This window comes from Lynx canadensis, chromosome E2 (assembly GCF_007474595.2).
Source record: "Lynx canadensis isolate LIC74 chromosome E2, mLynCan4.pri.v2, whole genome shotgun sequence".
NCBI classification, from domain to species: domain Eukaryota; kingdom Metazoa; phylum Chordata; class Mammalia; order Carnivora; family Felidae; genus Lynx; species Lynx canadensis.
Window position 1 is genome coordinate 14061884 of NC_044317.1, and position 13574 is coordinate 14075457.

At 39.6% G+C, this 13574-nt stretch overlaps 1 pseudogene; it reads left to right on the plus strand.

Annotated features, from left to right (window-relative positions):
• The first annotated feature begins 8758 nt into the window (after positions 1–8758).
• Positions 8759–9072, plus strand: LOC118517779 (annotated as a pseudogene).
• Positions 9073–13574: the final 4502 nt, after the last annotated feature.

The following is a 13574-nucleotide window of genomic DNA, read 5'->3' on the forward strand; positions in this document are numbered from 1 at the left end:
CCTAGATATTCAGAGGAAATGCAAAAATTGGCTGTTGGCCTAGAAGGCACCCTAGAGGAGCTCTTACTAGCTGCCAATTTGGTATATTACAACCAAGGTGAAGAGAAAAACACAGGAAAGGAGACTTAAAAAAAAATCTAAGGCCTTAGTCGCAGCCTTAAGTACTATGTCAGACTAGACTTCCAGAGGTCCTGGCACCAAATGCCACTCATGTGGCCCTTCAGGGCACTGGAAACAAGACTGCCCTCAGAAGGGACAACAGAAGTCAAAGCCCCATGTGGAGACAATCACTGGAAGCCTGAATGCCCTCAGGTACCTCTATCTGCAGGGCTCAGATAACCAGTGTCCCTGAAAGGAACTGAGGGGGTCTGGGTCTCTTCAGGGTGGCTCCCCGGAACCAACTGTCTATTGGAAACCCAGAGCCTTGGGAACTCTGGATATAGAAAACAAAAACAAAAACAAAAACACCCCAAAGACCAAAAAACCAGTTGATTTCTTTCTTGATCCTGGAGCCACCTTTTCTGTCCTCCTATCCACTCCTGGCCAACTTTCCAAACCCAGCATTAACAATTAGAGGCATCTCCAGAAAACTTTTGACCAAATTTTTCTCTCAGCCCCTGGGATGTACATAGGGAAACCTAATTTTTTTTTTTCATTCTTTCCTGATAATGCCAGAGAGCCTTAATCCCTTGCTAGGAAGGGACATTATAACTAAATTAGAGACTGTAGCATTACTAGGTCCAGGACAGATAAACAATTGCATGTTTTTAAAAAAATTACTGGATATTGTAGACTGTGGATATCAGGGTTCAGAAAATAGCTCACCTGCTATATCAATTATTAAGAGAGATTCAATCCCACCTACTCTCCTGAGGAAATGAACTGAGATCTGATTCATGGACACTGTCTCCAGCCCTTAAAATCGTTACAAACAGAGCAGGGGCAATTACTATTATCTATCTCACAGAGAGAGAATATCAGTAAAGCACCACATCAGGCCTTTCATTTAGGGAGGGATAAAACTTATCAAATGGCCCAAAGGATGTTTACTGGAAAAAAAATTTGTCAAGGACATTTCAACAAATAATATCAGCCTGTAAAGTTTGTCTTAGAAACAATCCTCTCAACCACAAACTTACTCTCTCAGGCAATTAAGATACTGGAGTCTACCCAGAGGAAGACGGACAATTAGATTTCACTCATATGCCAAGGTCAAAGGGGTTGCAACATTTGTTGGTATGGGTTGATACTTTTACTAATTGGGTAGAGGCCTTCATCTACAAAATGAAAAAGGCACAAAAAGTAATAAAAGTTCAGCTGTATGAAATAATACCTGGGTTCAGCTTACCTAAAAATTTACAAAGTAATAATGGGAAGCGGCTGCCTTGGCTCTTTCTATAGTAGGACTCCCAGCTCTTGGAAAAGTTTACATCTCGAAATAAGACAAACTGTCTGCTTATACTCAGTAAAACTATAAATAACACCCCACAAGCGTTAGATGCTTTAAAAAAAAAAAAAAGTTAGGGCCAAACTCTTGGAGAATAGAGCCACCATGGATTACTTAATGCTCTGCTTCTCCATCACCTGGGTTATGAGAGTTCCCCTGACATATATCGTTTCAATGTAACTGATAATTCTCACAGAGTCTTAGAACTGATAGGTGACATTCAGACAAAATCAGGGTCTCTCCTGGATTGTTTGACATTATCTTAAGATGCCCTCTTGTTGGTCAGTATCATCTTTACTTTGTGTTTTTCTCTTTGTGTCTGCTAATGTTTTTGCCACCTCATGCCTGCCAGCCTTCCTGTAAAACCATTCTGTGGGCAACTCGACTGACTCTTGGGTAGACTCTAACTGCTGTACCCCCACACCATCCCTTATCAACTTGAAGAAGCCAGAATGGTCATCATCTCTGCTCCCTAACAGCTGTTACAGGCCCTATTCCAGGGCAAAGAATAAATAGGAAAAGGATTAACATTAGGCAGGGAGAGATTAGGGACCTTCCAGACCTTCAGACCTACAGACTGCACCTACAAATGGGAAGTTAAAGAAGCAGATGGAGTTCTCCTCTTATAAAATCCTTTATGGGTGCTCTCTCCCCATTATCAAGGGCATAAGGGGGGATCTAAATAACATAGGCAATCTACCCCTAAGGCAACAGATGTGGGCCCTTGCCTCTACCGTAACCACCTTACACCACTGGGTTAGGGAACAAATTAACAAACGGAGGCAGAAATTAGCAGACTCAGGGAACTCTTGGAACAACATATAAAATTGGGCATCTTGGCTCCTCCCTTTTGCTGGTCCTCTCCTAATGTTTTTCATAGCCCTCCTGTTTGGTCCTTGTATTAATATGCTAACCAGATTTGTTTCCTGTTGCCTAGAAGCTATAAAACTCCAGATGATGCTTCAGTTGGGCCATTCTAGCTGTGACTAACTCTTTTGGATGGCAAAGAACCCCAGCTGTCACATTCCTCCCTTCGACGTCCCTGCCCAGCAGGAAAAAGCCAGAACAGTCTTCGCCCCTCCTCCCATGGCAGCAATGAGTTCCCTGGCTCCCACAAATGGATTTTCTCTAAGGTTGCTACAGCAGCTTGAGAATCAAGAGGGGAGAATGAAAAGGAAAGCAGACAAAAGCAGATAAAAAAGAGCCAGCCAGATGCCCAAGCCGGATACTTCCCTTGCATGCTTTTGGCTTCTATAATTTTGCTTGCCACTTGATCAGCTGACTGCCCACACAGCACAACTGATAAGTACCAGCACCACCACCCCTGTCTTTTTTTCCTTGAGCCCCTGCAATCTCGCCCACCTGTGCCGCCAATGGAAAATTTCCAAGTACCTGAAAGCTGGTCAGGCATAAAAGTAGGCTAGCGCCAGGGCTGGGGGGCTCAGCCTTTGGAGAGGACTCTGCTGGGCCAGCACTGGTGTGAAAGAAAGTTTTTTCTGAGTCTTTGAGTGCGTATCGCTTGTCTCTTCCTGTGTGCCAAGTATTTGCTGTAACAACTTAAAAATAAAATCTTTAAAAATAATAAATAAATAAATAAAAATAAAAAATAAATAAATAATAAATAAATAAATAAATAAATAATAAATAAATAAATAAATAAATAAAGGTTTTTTTCCCCCATACCAAAGTCTCCAAATATTAAAAATTTCTTTTGGATTGGGTTGTTATAGTTGGTATTAGTATACAATTGATCAAAACAACATAAACATTACAAACCTTGATAAGTAATATGAACAATTATTAAACACAAAAAAAGAAAATAAATTGTTAAAAGAAATTCTCTTAAGAGAATGGATGGGGCTTTTCTTTTTTTTTCTGTTTGCTCATGAATTCATGAATAAATATTACAACTTGCTAATATGAAAAACTTCAGCATAAGCCTTTATTGTTTGTCTTTGTTTCTATATATTTAAGCACTGTTCACATAAATAGGTAGATGGGAATGGAGAGTTTTGTTATAGCAATGTCAGTCATTCAACCCTTTCAAGGTATATGCCAAAAATCACAGTGATAAATCATCAAAAAATTAGTTTTAGTGATTTATCAGCTGACAGCTAGATTAGGTACTCCTTCAATGAGTTTATTTTTTTAGATTTGTTTTTATTTACCTTTTAATTTTTATTATTGAAAAGTTCAGGTCTATACAAATGTAGAAAAATAATAAAATGAATCTCCATGTGACCACCATCCAGCTTTGACAATCTTATTAACCCATGGCCAGTCTTCCTTCATTTCTATCTTTTCCTGCTATCTATCCTCCACTCCCACCCTTCACACTGCTGGATTATTGAAGAAAATCCAAAGTATCATCTGCAAATATCTCCATAAATATCTCTTTAAAAATAAGGACACTTTAAAAAAAAATATTTTTAACATTTCTTCACTTTTTGAGAGACAGAATGTGAGCAGGGCAGGGGCAGAGAGAGAAGGAGATACAGAATCTGAAGCAGGCTCCAGGCTCTGAGCTGTCAGCACAGAGCCTGATGCAGGGCTTGAACTCACAAACCATGAGATCATGACCTGAGCTGAAGTCAGATGCTTTAACTGACTGAGCCACCCAGGTGCCCCCAAAATAAGGACATTTTAAAACAAACCAGTACACCTAAAAAATGTAAATCATCCACTATCCAGCCATTGTTCAAATTTCCCTGGATTGTTCCATATATGTTTTTGTTTTGTTTTGTTTTGGATTTCAGTGTTGGTTTTTCAACTCAAGATTCCACGAATGCCCACAAATTTCATTTGGCTGATACTTCTCTTAAGTCTTTTTTTTTTTTTAATCAATAGATTCTTTCTCCTGATTTTTCTTTTCCCTTTCAATTGATTTGTTTAAAAATGGGGTCATTTGTCCTGTAGATATGTTTTCCATGTTCTTGATTTTGCTGATTACATCTCCTGGCCTCCATATTTCCTCAAAATTGATATTTTGATCTCAAGACTTGATTAGATTCAGATGTGATACTTTGACAAGAGTCCTTCATAGCTGGTGTATGTGTACTTTTTATTTCACGGGAGTTACCTAAAGTCTGAATGTCTCTTTTTGTGATAGGCTGTATCAGTGGGTTCAATGTGATTAGCCATATCCACTCATGATGAAGGTCTCCATCAGCTTTGCATCTAATGGTTTAGCAGCCAATAATGATCATTGCCTAGATCGGTCATTTCAATACAAGTTCTTCCTTCAATTTTAATGAAAATAAATGATTGGAAACATGGAAAACAACTTGTTGCCTAATTATTAGAGTCATCACTTTCTTTCTTTTCTTTTTTTTTAAGTTTATTTATTTATTTTGAGAGAGAGAGAGTACATGTGAGTAGGGAAGAGGCAAACAGAGAGGAAGAGAGAGAGAATTCCAAGCAGCCTCTGCACTGACATGGGGCTTAAACTCATGAATGGTGAGATCATGGCCTGAGCCAAAGTCAGACTCTTAACCAGCTGAGCCACCCAGACACCCCAGAGTCATTCACTTTCTTAATTTCTGAAAAGTAGTATACTCAAATAATTTCAAGAATTACTAATTACCAGATTACATAATTATTAATATTGAGAATTATGTAATTATAATAATTATGCTTGTTACTCTTTCATGTAAGAGGGACCTTAATCTAATATACTCAGAAAATATTGGGAAAACCAAAATATTAATTCTAATACACCATAGCCAATTCAATATTTTTTAAATAAAAACAATTTTCCCATCCCACATTAAAAAAATATTTAAAATTTTTTTTAATGTTTATTTATTTTTGAGAGAGAGAGAGAGACAGAAAATATGCAGGGGAGGGGCAGAGAGAGAGGGAGACACAGAATCTGAAGCAGGCTCCAGGCTCTGAGCTGTTAGCACAGAGCCCAATGCAAGGCTTAAACTCACAGACAGGGAGATCATGACCTGAGCTGAAGTCAGATCAGATGCTTAACCAATTGAGCCACTTAAGCTCCACCCTTACCCCACATTTTAAATACACTTTTGTGAAAAGTCTTGGAGATATGTCTCTTTACACTTATGAAAAACACTCACCATATAACCTAATTGGCAACTCTGATCCTCATTTTCTTTTTTTTTAAAGTTTATTTATTTAGTTTTTAGTAATCTTTATGGCTAATGTGGGGCTCAAACTCACAACCCCAGATGAAGAGTCACATGCTCTTCTGACTGAGCCAGCCAGGCATCCCTCTGATCCTCATTTTCAAACCAATAAAGTAAATCAGAGCTAATTTCTGTCTGACTTTTAAAATTCAAGTCATTGGGGCACCTGGGTGGCTCAGTTAGTTAAGTGTCCAACTCCTGATTTCAGATCAGGTCATGATCTCACAGTTGGTGGGATCAAGCCCCATGTTGGATTCTGCGATGACAGCATAGAACCTGCTTGGGATTCTCTCTCTGCTCCTCCCCTGCTCATGCTTTCTCTCCCTCTTTCAAAAATCAATAAGTATTTCAAATAAATAAATAAATAAATAAATAAATAAATAAATAAAATAAAATAAAATAAAATTCAAATCAATATGTTAATGGGCATTTTGAGGGATATTAGAACAATTACTGAGCAATAAGTTATGGAACATATCTTGTATGATACATTACCAAAAGCAGGCAAGAATCAAATAATGCAGCTCTTACATAATTAATTTATTCATGTTCAGACTAATTTATAAAAACAAGATAATTATGCTATTTGCCATATATGTTCCAATATGTTATGCAACTAATATTGTGAGTTATTTACAAAGCAAGGAATATGAAGATTTTTTTTTTATTTCTTGGATGTGTGCTTGTGCATATATAAAAATCAGGTATTCAGCTTTTGAAAATAAAATGATGCATAAAAAACAGAATTAACTTTATTACTTTTGACATCATGTTTTTTTTTAATGTTTATTTATTTTTGACAGAGAGACACAGAGCGTGAATGGGGCAGAGGCAGAGAGAGAGGGAGACACAGAATCCGAAGCAGGCTCCAGGCTCTGAGCTGTCAGCACAGAGCCCAATGCGGGGTTTGAACCCACGAACCATGAGATCGTGATCTGAGCTGAAGTCGGACGCTTAACCGAATGAGCCACCCCGGTGCTCCTGTTTGACATCATGATTGAACTTTTCCAATGAAAGAGAAAGGCATATTGCACTAATTAGTCCAGGATTTGCATCATTAAACATTAAAACATTTTTTTTAATGTTTATTTTTATTTTCTGAGAGAAACAGAGCATGAGCAGGGGAGGAGAGAGAGAAAGGGAGACACAGAATCTGAAGCAGACTCCAGGCTCTGAGCTGTCAGCACAGAGCCCGATGCAGGGCTCGAACCCATGAACTGCGAGATCATAACCTGAGCTGAAGTCGGACGCTTAGCCCACTGAGCCACCCATGCGCCCCTCATTAAACATTTTATAAGTTAAATCAGATGAGGACTGACTGCTATTGGAGTAAATATTTCATGATATGTTTTGATAAAACTACCTTATTAACTACCATATTGATTAATGCACAGAAAATCTGAAAGAAATCACATGACAGTTTTGTTGGCGAACTTATCCGGTGTATCTTGAATAATTTGATAGTCCCAGATGAAGTTTCCTTGAAAGGAATCAGCGTTATTTACTTGTACCCCTTTGAAGGTAGCTTTTCTTTCCACAAAAGACATCCTGGGGTGAGTACTGAATAAAATGTACAGAATGGAATGGTTTATCTTAAATATGCAGGGAGGGGGGCTGGGAAGGTACTTGGAGGATTTGATGTTTGCTTTGATTTCAGGAGGTTGTTGCTAGGAGCAAAGTTTTTTCAATAATAAACTAGAGATGGAAGAGGTGAAGTCATTTCCACTCCATTATCCCACTACACAATATCTGAATTCAAAATATCCCAATGGAGGCCAATTCCTCCCAATAAAAAAATGTACAAACAATGGAAGACAAAAAGTAGGCAGTTTTTCTTCCCCCTTTGATTAATTATTAAAGGAGCCTTTTCAGAAATCTATATTTCAAAGTGTCCCTTTGTTTGGTGCCCCAGAGGTTTTTACTCCCAGGGGCAGTACAGGGCAGGTTAAGAGTATGCATTCCTTTTGTAAAGCAAGAGGAGGGCAAATTATGAAAGCAGCTTTGAGAAGGAGAACCTGTGTGAGCAAGCAGCCCTCCTTTCACGCAAAGCTGGGGATCTGGAAATAGATGCTGCTGTTCCCACTTTGAAGACATCTGACCACTGACCTCCAGCTTTGAGGATATTTCCTTGGGCTGGACAAAGGCAGCTATAGCAGGCTCACCACTGAGTTGCTTTGGAACTCAGGGAACATTCTTCATCCATCTTGTTCTAATCTTGCAAGTGGAACCAATGTCTAGGTTCCAGTTTCCCTCCATAGTATTTTGAGAATTAAGCATGAGAAATAGTTACTACTACTACTTAGGTTTTGAATAGTACTTTTAACTTTCCAAAAGACTTTGTTGTCTGGATCTTGTGTTTTCCTCCCAGTTGTCCCTCAAAGGAAAGTCTTCCCCTTGTGTGACAGATGTGAGTCATGGAGACCCAGGGCAAAACAAGCCAAAGATCTCACAGCAAATAAGTGCCCTGGTTGGGAGTAACACCTTCGCTTGCCTCTTTCCTCCACATGCATCAACGTGGGAACATACTGAGAAAACAACAAAAGCAGAGCACAAAGAAATCACCAATTACATCAAATACTAGCAGATGAATAGAAAGCATTTCCAGTATGTATACTTCATACAATATATAGTGTATCTAAGTTTCTAGTGCATCTGGATTTTTAAAAAAATATCATTTTCATAAAGTAATAGAGGCCAGTGAATATTCTTAGTTCACTCCATCAAATTATGACTCAGTTAACTGAAGGGGATAAAAAACAAAACCATTCTTTACTGCCCAGTGATGTGTGATGTACTTTGCACTTCTGTAACCACCCTGTAAGATGATCCTCCCTGGTATGGAATGATGCCAGCCAAACAAGAAATTTTTTTAGAAATAATTACATTTCAGATTATTTTCAGATTGCTTCATTTGAAACAAAGTTTTATTTTTTGCCACCCTGTTCCTTTCCCCAGAGGTAATCAATGAGAAAGAATTTAAACCATGAAATCTGCTGTAATCCTGCACATGCCCTGGGCAATATGAAATAAGATATTTGGGGCTAACATCTTAGGAAATATTACCTAATCCAGGAAGTGTTTGGATATTGTAAGACCTTGGTTTATGGACAACTAAGTATATAATGTTGGAAGCAGGGTAGGGGCGGGGCAGGCAGCAGGCGGGATGGAGACGACCTTGGAGCAACACTTGGAGGACACAGTGAAGAATTCATCCATTGTTGGAGTCCTGTGCACAGATTCACAAGGTCTTAATCTGGGCTGCCGCGGATCCCTGTCAGATGAGCATGCTGGGGTAACATCTGTTCTAGCCCAGCAAGCAGCTAAGCTAACCGCAGTCCCCACTAAATTCCTGTGGTGTGTCTAGAATCAGATAATGGGAACATTATGATCCAGAAACATGACGGCCTCACAGTAGCAGAGCCAAATGGTCTCTTGACATCTCATCTCAGTTCTCCAGGCACCCTTCTTAGGGCTTGATCCTATGTTAATTATCTTGTAGAACTATTAAACTTCCAGTGGTTAGGCCCCATTTGTTTAGTGTGCATTGGGCACTTTTCTATGAATTTAGAGTAAGCTGCTTTTTCACACTCAGCGGACTGCTTATCAAAATATAAGTAAGAAGAAAGGATCACGGTTTGAGCAGCAGATCCAGGTCACCTTGTATATAGAATTTTGTTATGTTCAATAATCTGGTTGGAGAACAGAAAGAAGAGAGAAAGAAAGAAAGAAAGAAGAAAGGAAAGAAAGAAATAAAAGAAAGAAAGAAGAAAAGAAAGAAGAAGAAAGAAAGAAGAAAGAAAAAAAGAGAAAGAAAGAAAGAAAAAAGAAAGAAAGAAAGACAGAAAGAAAGAAAGAAGAAAGAAAGAAGAAAGAGAAAGAAAGAAGATAAGAAGAAAGAAAGAAAGAAAGAAAGAAAGAAAGAAGAAAGAAAGAAAGAAAGAAAGAAAGAAAGAAAGAAAGAGTCGGAAGCAGGTTCTAGTCAAGGGTCAAGGTAAAAATTTACATATCACTTAAGCATAAAAGAGGACAAGGAGTGAAATAATGAGTGTGGGAGAAATGAATCATAACTGGGAGTTGTGTGTGAGTCCAAGACAGGAAAGGAGCTTCCACAAGTCCATCGAGCAGTTAAGAGCAGAGAAAATCCAGGTGCCCAAGAACAGTCAAACAATGTGTAACCTAGGCCCAGAATCCAGTTCCAAGATGGCCCTTCTTCTCTGAGCTGCCCCAAAGACTGCCTAGTGATCTGGAGCCCCTGCTCCTGCCCTCCAAAAGTTATGTATGATCTAAATTGCTTTATGAGCAGAGAACCCTTCAATTTTAGAGCTGAAAAGAAACTTAAATATTACCTAATAACACCAAGTTCTCAAGCAATTTGCTCCCTGGGCCACATAATACTCTTAAAGGTATTGAGGACCCCAAAGAGTTTTAGTTTATGTGTGGGCTATATCTACTGATATTTACCATATCAGAAATTAGCTCTGATAAAATTTTTAAGTACTTGTTAATTTAATATTTTTAATGTGTATTTATTTTTGAGAGAAAGAGAGAGACAGAGTACAAGCAAGGAAGTGACAGAGAGAGACAGAGACTCAGAATCCAAAGCAGTCTTCAGGCTCTGAGCTGTTGCACAGAGCCCCACACAGGGCTCAAACTCATGAACTGCGAGATCATGACCTGAGGCAGAGTCAGATGCTTAACTGACTGAGCCACCAGGCACCCTGTACAGAAGGTCCCTTTTATGACTATGTGCTTTCCTACATGTGCATCCTGACAGTCATTTAGATATATAAATGAGGTGATGGATACCTATAAATGTTTACTACAGGGCTTGGCTCATAGTAATCACTCAAAAAAAAGGGGGGGGGAGCTCTTCCTACTATTGTTGTTAATAGCTGTTATTAAGTACATTCCAAGCAATGTGCCAGGGACCAAGGGTCATATCAAAGTGAGTAGAATGGCCTGAGCTGTCTAAGAGTAGGGGAGGTAAGATAAATACACACCTATATAGAACAAAACAGATTATGTCAAGAATGATAAAAAACAAGGGAGATGCCATATTCATTCATTCATTTATTCACTCTACAAATATTAACTGATTGTTCCCCATGTACCAGGAGCAACAGCCAGGAGGGAGCCAATGTAGTGGAGTCAAGTGAATGAGAGGGAGGGCGGCAGGAGGTAAGGTGAAGAGATAGGGGTGGCCCATGCGCACACTGTGTGGGCCTTTGTAGGTCAGTATGATTGGGGATATAAGGAAATGTTTCATGAGAAATTGGCATTCAAGTTAGAAATTGAGAAGAGGTAGGATTTGGAAATAGAGTTGATACACACATTTTTTTTAATTCACATTCAACAAACATTTGATTTTCTTGCTAAGTCTGCTCCATGTTGTACAAAGGATCCCTACTTTCTTTTTAATTTTTTTAAATGTTTTATTTATTTTTTAGAGAGAGAGACACACACACAGAATGTGAGTGGGGGAGGGGCAGAGAGAGAGGGAGACACAGAATCTGAAGCAAGACCCAGGCTCTGAGCCATCAGCACAGAACCCGATGCGGGGCATGAACTCACAGACCTATGTGGGGCATGAACTCACAAACCGTGAGATCATGACCTGAACCAAAGTCAGACACTTAACCGAATGAGCCACCCAGGTGCCCCAAGAATCCCTACTTTCAAAGAAGAAAATTTTGCATTTGTTTTTATTATATAAGGAATACATGCTCACTTCAAAACATTTAGAACATGCAGATGAGCAAAAATGAGAAAATAAAAACCACCCACAATCTTCCTATCCAGAGAGAATCCCTTTAATTAAGGCCAGGATTAGAGTAAGGTGAGTGACACATTTGCCTCAGGTACAAAATTTAAGGGAGTGTGGGGGAGGACAGTGCTAACAAATTCAGTAATCAAGATAAATCATATTTAATGTAATAGTTTTTAAAAAGCAAAAAAATCCACAGTGACACAATACCTAAATTTTAATAAAGGCAGGATCCAACCCTGCACTTGTCTTGCTCACCTTCCCTCTCTTTACCCTCAGACTGGCACTGACTGGGCTTGGTCATTTCCTGCGTGTCCCCTCTCCTCCAGATCCAGTCTCTGCCCTCCTTTAGGCTGTGGGAGGCTGAGCCCTGGTGGCGGGTGGGGGGAGGTACCAATGGGCTTCTTTGCTGGGTTCAGCCAACGGGAAGCAATTGCAGGAAACCAGAAAGTGGGGTGTTTCTTCTCCACTCTCTCCCTTTTCATCACCTAAGTTCTGGCAGTGGTGGCTTTTTCTGCAAAAACAGCTCCTGCCCAGAAGCCCCTCTCCCACACTTCCCGCTTTTACAGAGCTTCCTTTCCTCCTTCAGGCATACTGCTATTGTCAGAGGGTGGGTACCTCACATTCTCTTGTTGATTCCCTTAATGCTGCTTACATTTCTGTAAGTTGACCTTTTAGACGAAACTACTTACTAAATTCCAACTTAGGGTGCCTTCTGCTTTTTAAAGGAACCTTGACTGTTAAAAACATTGTCAACATTTTAGTTTTAAGATATGTGCCTTAAAAAATCTTTTTTAACATTTATTCATTTTTGAGAGACAGTGTGAGTGGGGGAGGGGGAGAAAGAGAGGGAGACACAGAATCCTAAAGCAGGCTCCAGGCCGTGAGCTGTCAGCACAGAGCCCCACACAGGGCTCAAACTCACAAACCCTGAGTTCATGACCTGAGCTGAAGTTGGACACTTAACTGACTGAGCCACCCAGGCACCCCAAGCATCCAACTCTTGATTTCAGCTCAGGTCATGATCTCTCAGTTTGTGAGATCAAGCCCCATGTTGGGCTCTGCACTGACAGCACAGAGCTGCTTGGGATTCTCTCTCTCCCACTCTCTTTGCCCTTTCACCACTCATACTCTCTCAAAACAAATAAATAAACATAAAAAAAAAAAGAGTCTCTTATGAAGGTTTGTTTCCCTTTCTTTTCCCCCTTCCCATATGTTCATCTGTCTTGTTTCTTAAATTCCACACATGAGTGAAATCATATGGCATTTGTCTTTCTCTGACTGACTTATTTCACTTAGCATAATACATTCTAGCTCCACCCATGTGCTTGCAAATGGCAAGATTTCATTCTTTTTGATGGCTGAGTAACATTCCATTGTACATATATACCACACCTTCTTTATCCATTCATCAGTCGATGGACATTTAGGCTCTTCCCATAATTTGACTGTTGTGTGTGTATATATATATATATATGTGTGTGTGTGTGTGTGTATATATGTTGTATGTATATATATATATATATATGTTGTATATATGCTGCTATAAACATAGGGGTACAGGTACCCCTTCAAATCTGTATTTTTGTATCCTTTGGGTAAATACCTACTAGTGCAATTGCTGGAATGTAGGGTAGTTTTATTTGTAACTTTTTAAGGAACCTCCATATTGTTTTCCAGAGTGGCTGTCCCAGTTTGCCTTCCCACCGACAGTGTAAGAGGGTTCCCCCTTCTCCACATCCTTGCCAACACCTGTTGTTTCTTGTGTTAATTTTAGTCATTCTGACAGATGTGAGGTGGTATCCCATCATAGTTTTGATTTGTATTTCCCTGATGATGAGTGAGCATCTTTTCATGTGTCTGTCTGTTAGCCATCTGGATGACTTCTTTGGAAAAATGTCTATTCATCTCTTCTGCCCGTTTCATTTTTTTTTTTTAATGTTTGTTTATTTTTGAGAGAGAGACAGAGAGAGAGAGAGAGAGAGAGAGAGAGAGAGAGAGAACATGAGTGGCAGAGGGACAGAGAGAGAGGGAGACACAGAATCCAAAGCAGACTCCAGGCTCTGAGCTGTCCACACAGACCCCGATGAGGGGCTCAAACTCACCAGCTGTGAGATCATGACCTGAGCTGAAGTGGAAGCTCAACCAACTGAGCCACCCAGGCACCCCCTGACCATTTTTTAACTGGATTATTTGTTTTTTGGGGGGTTGAGTT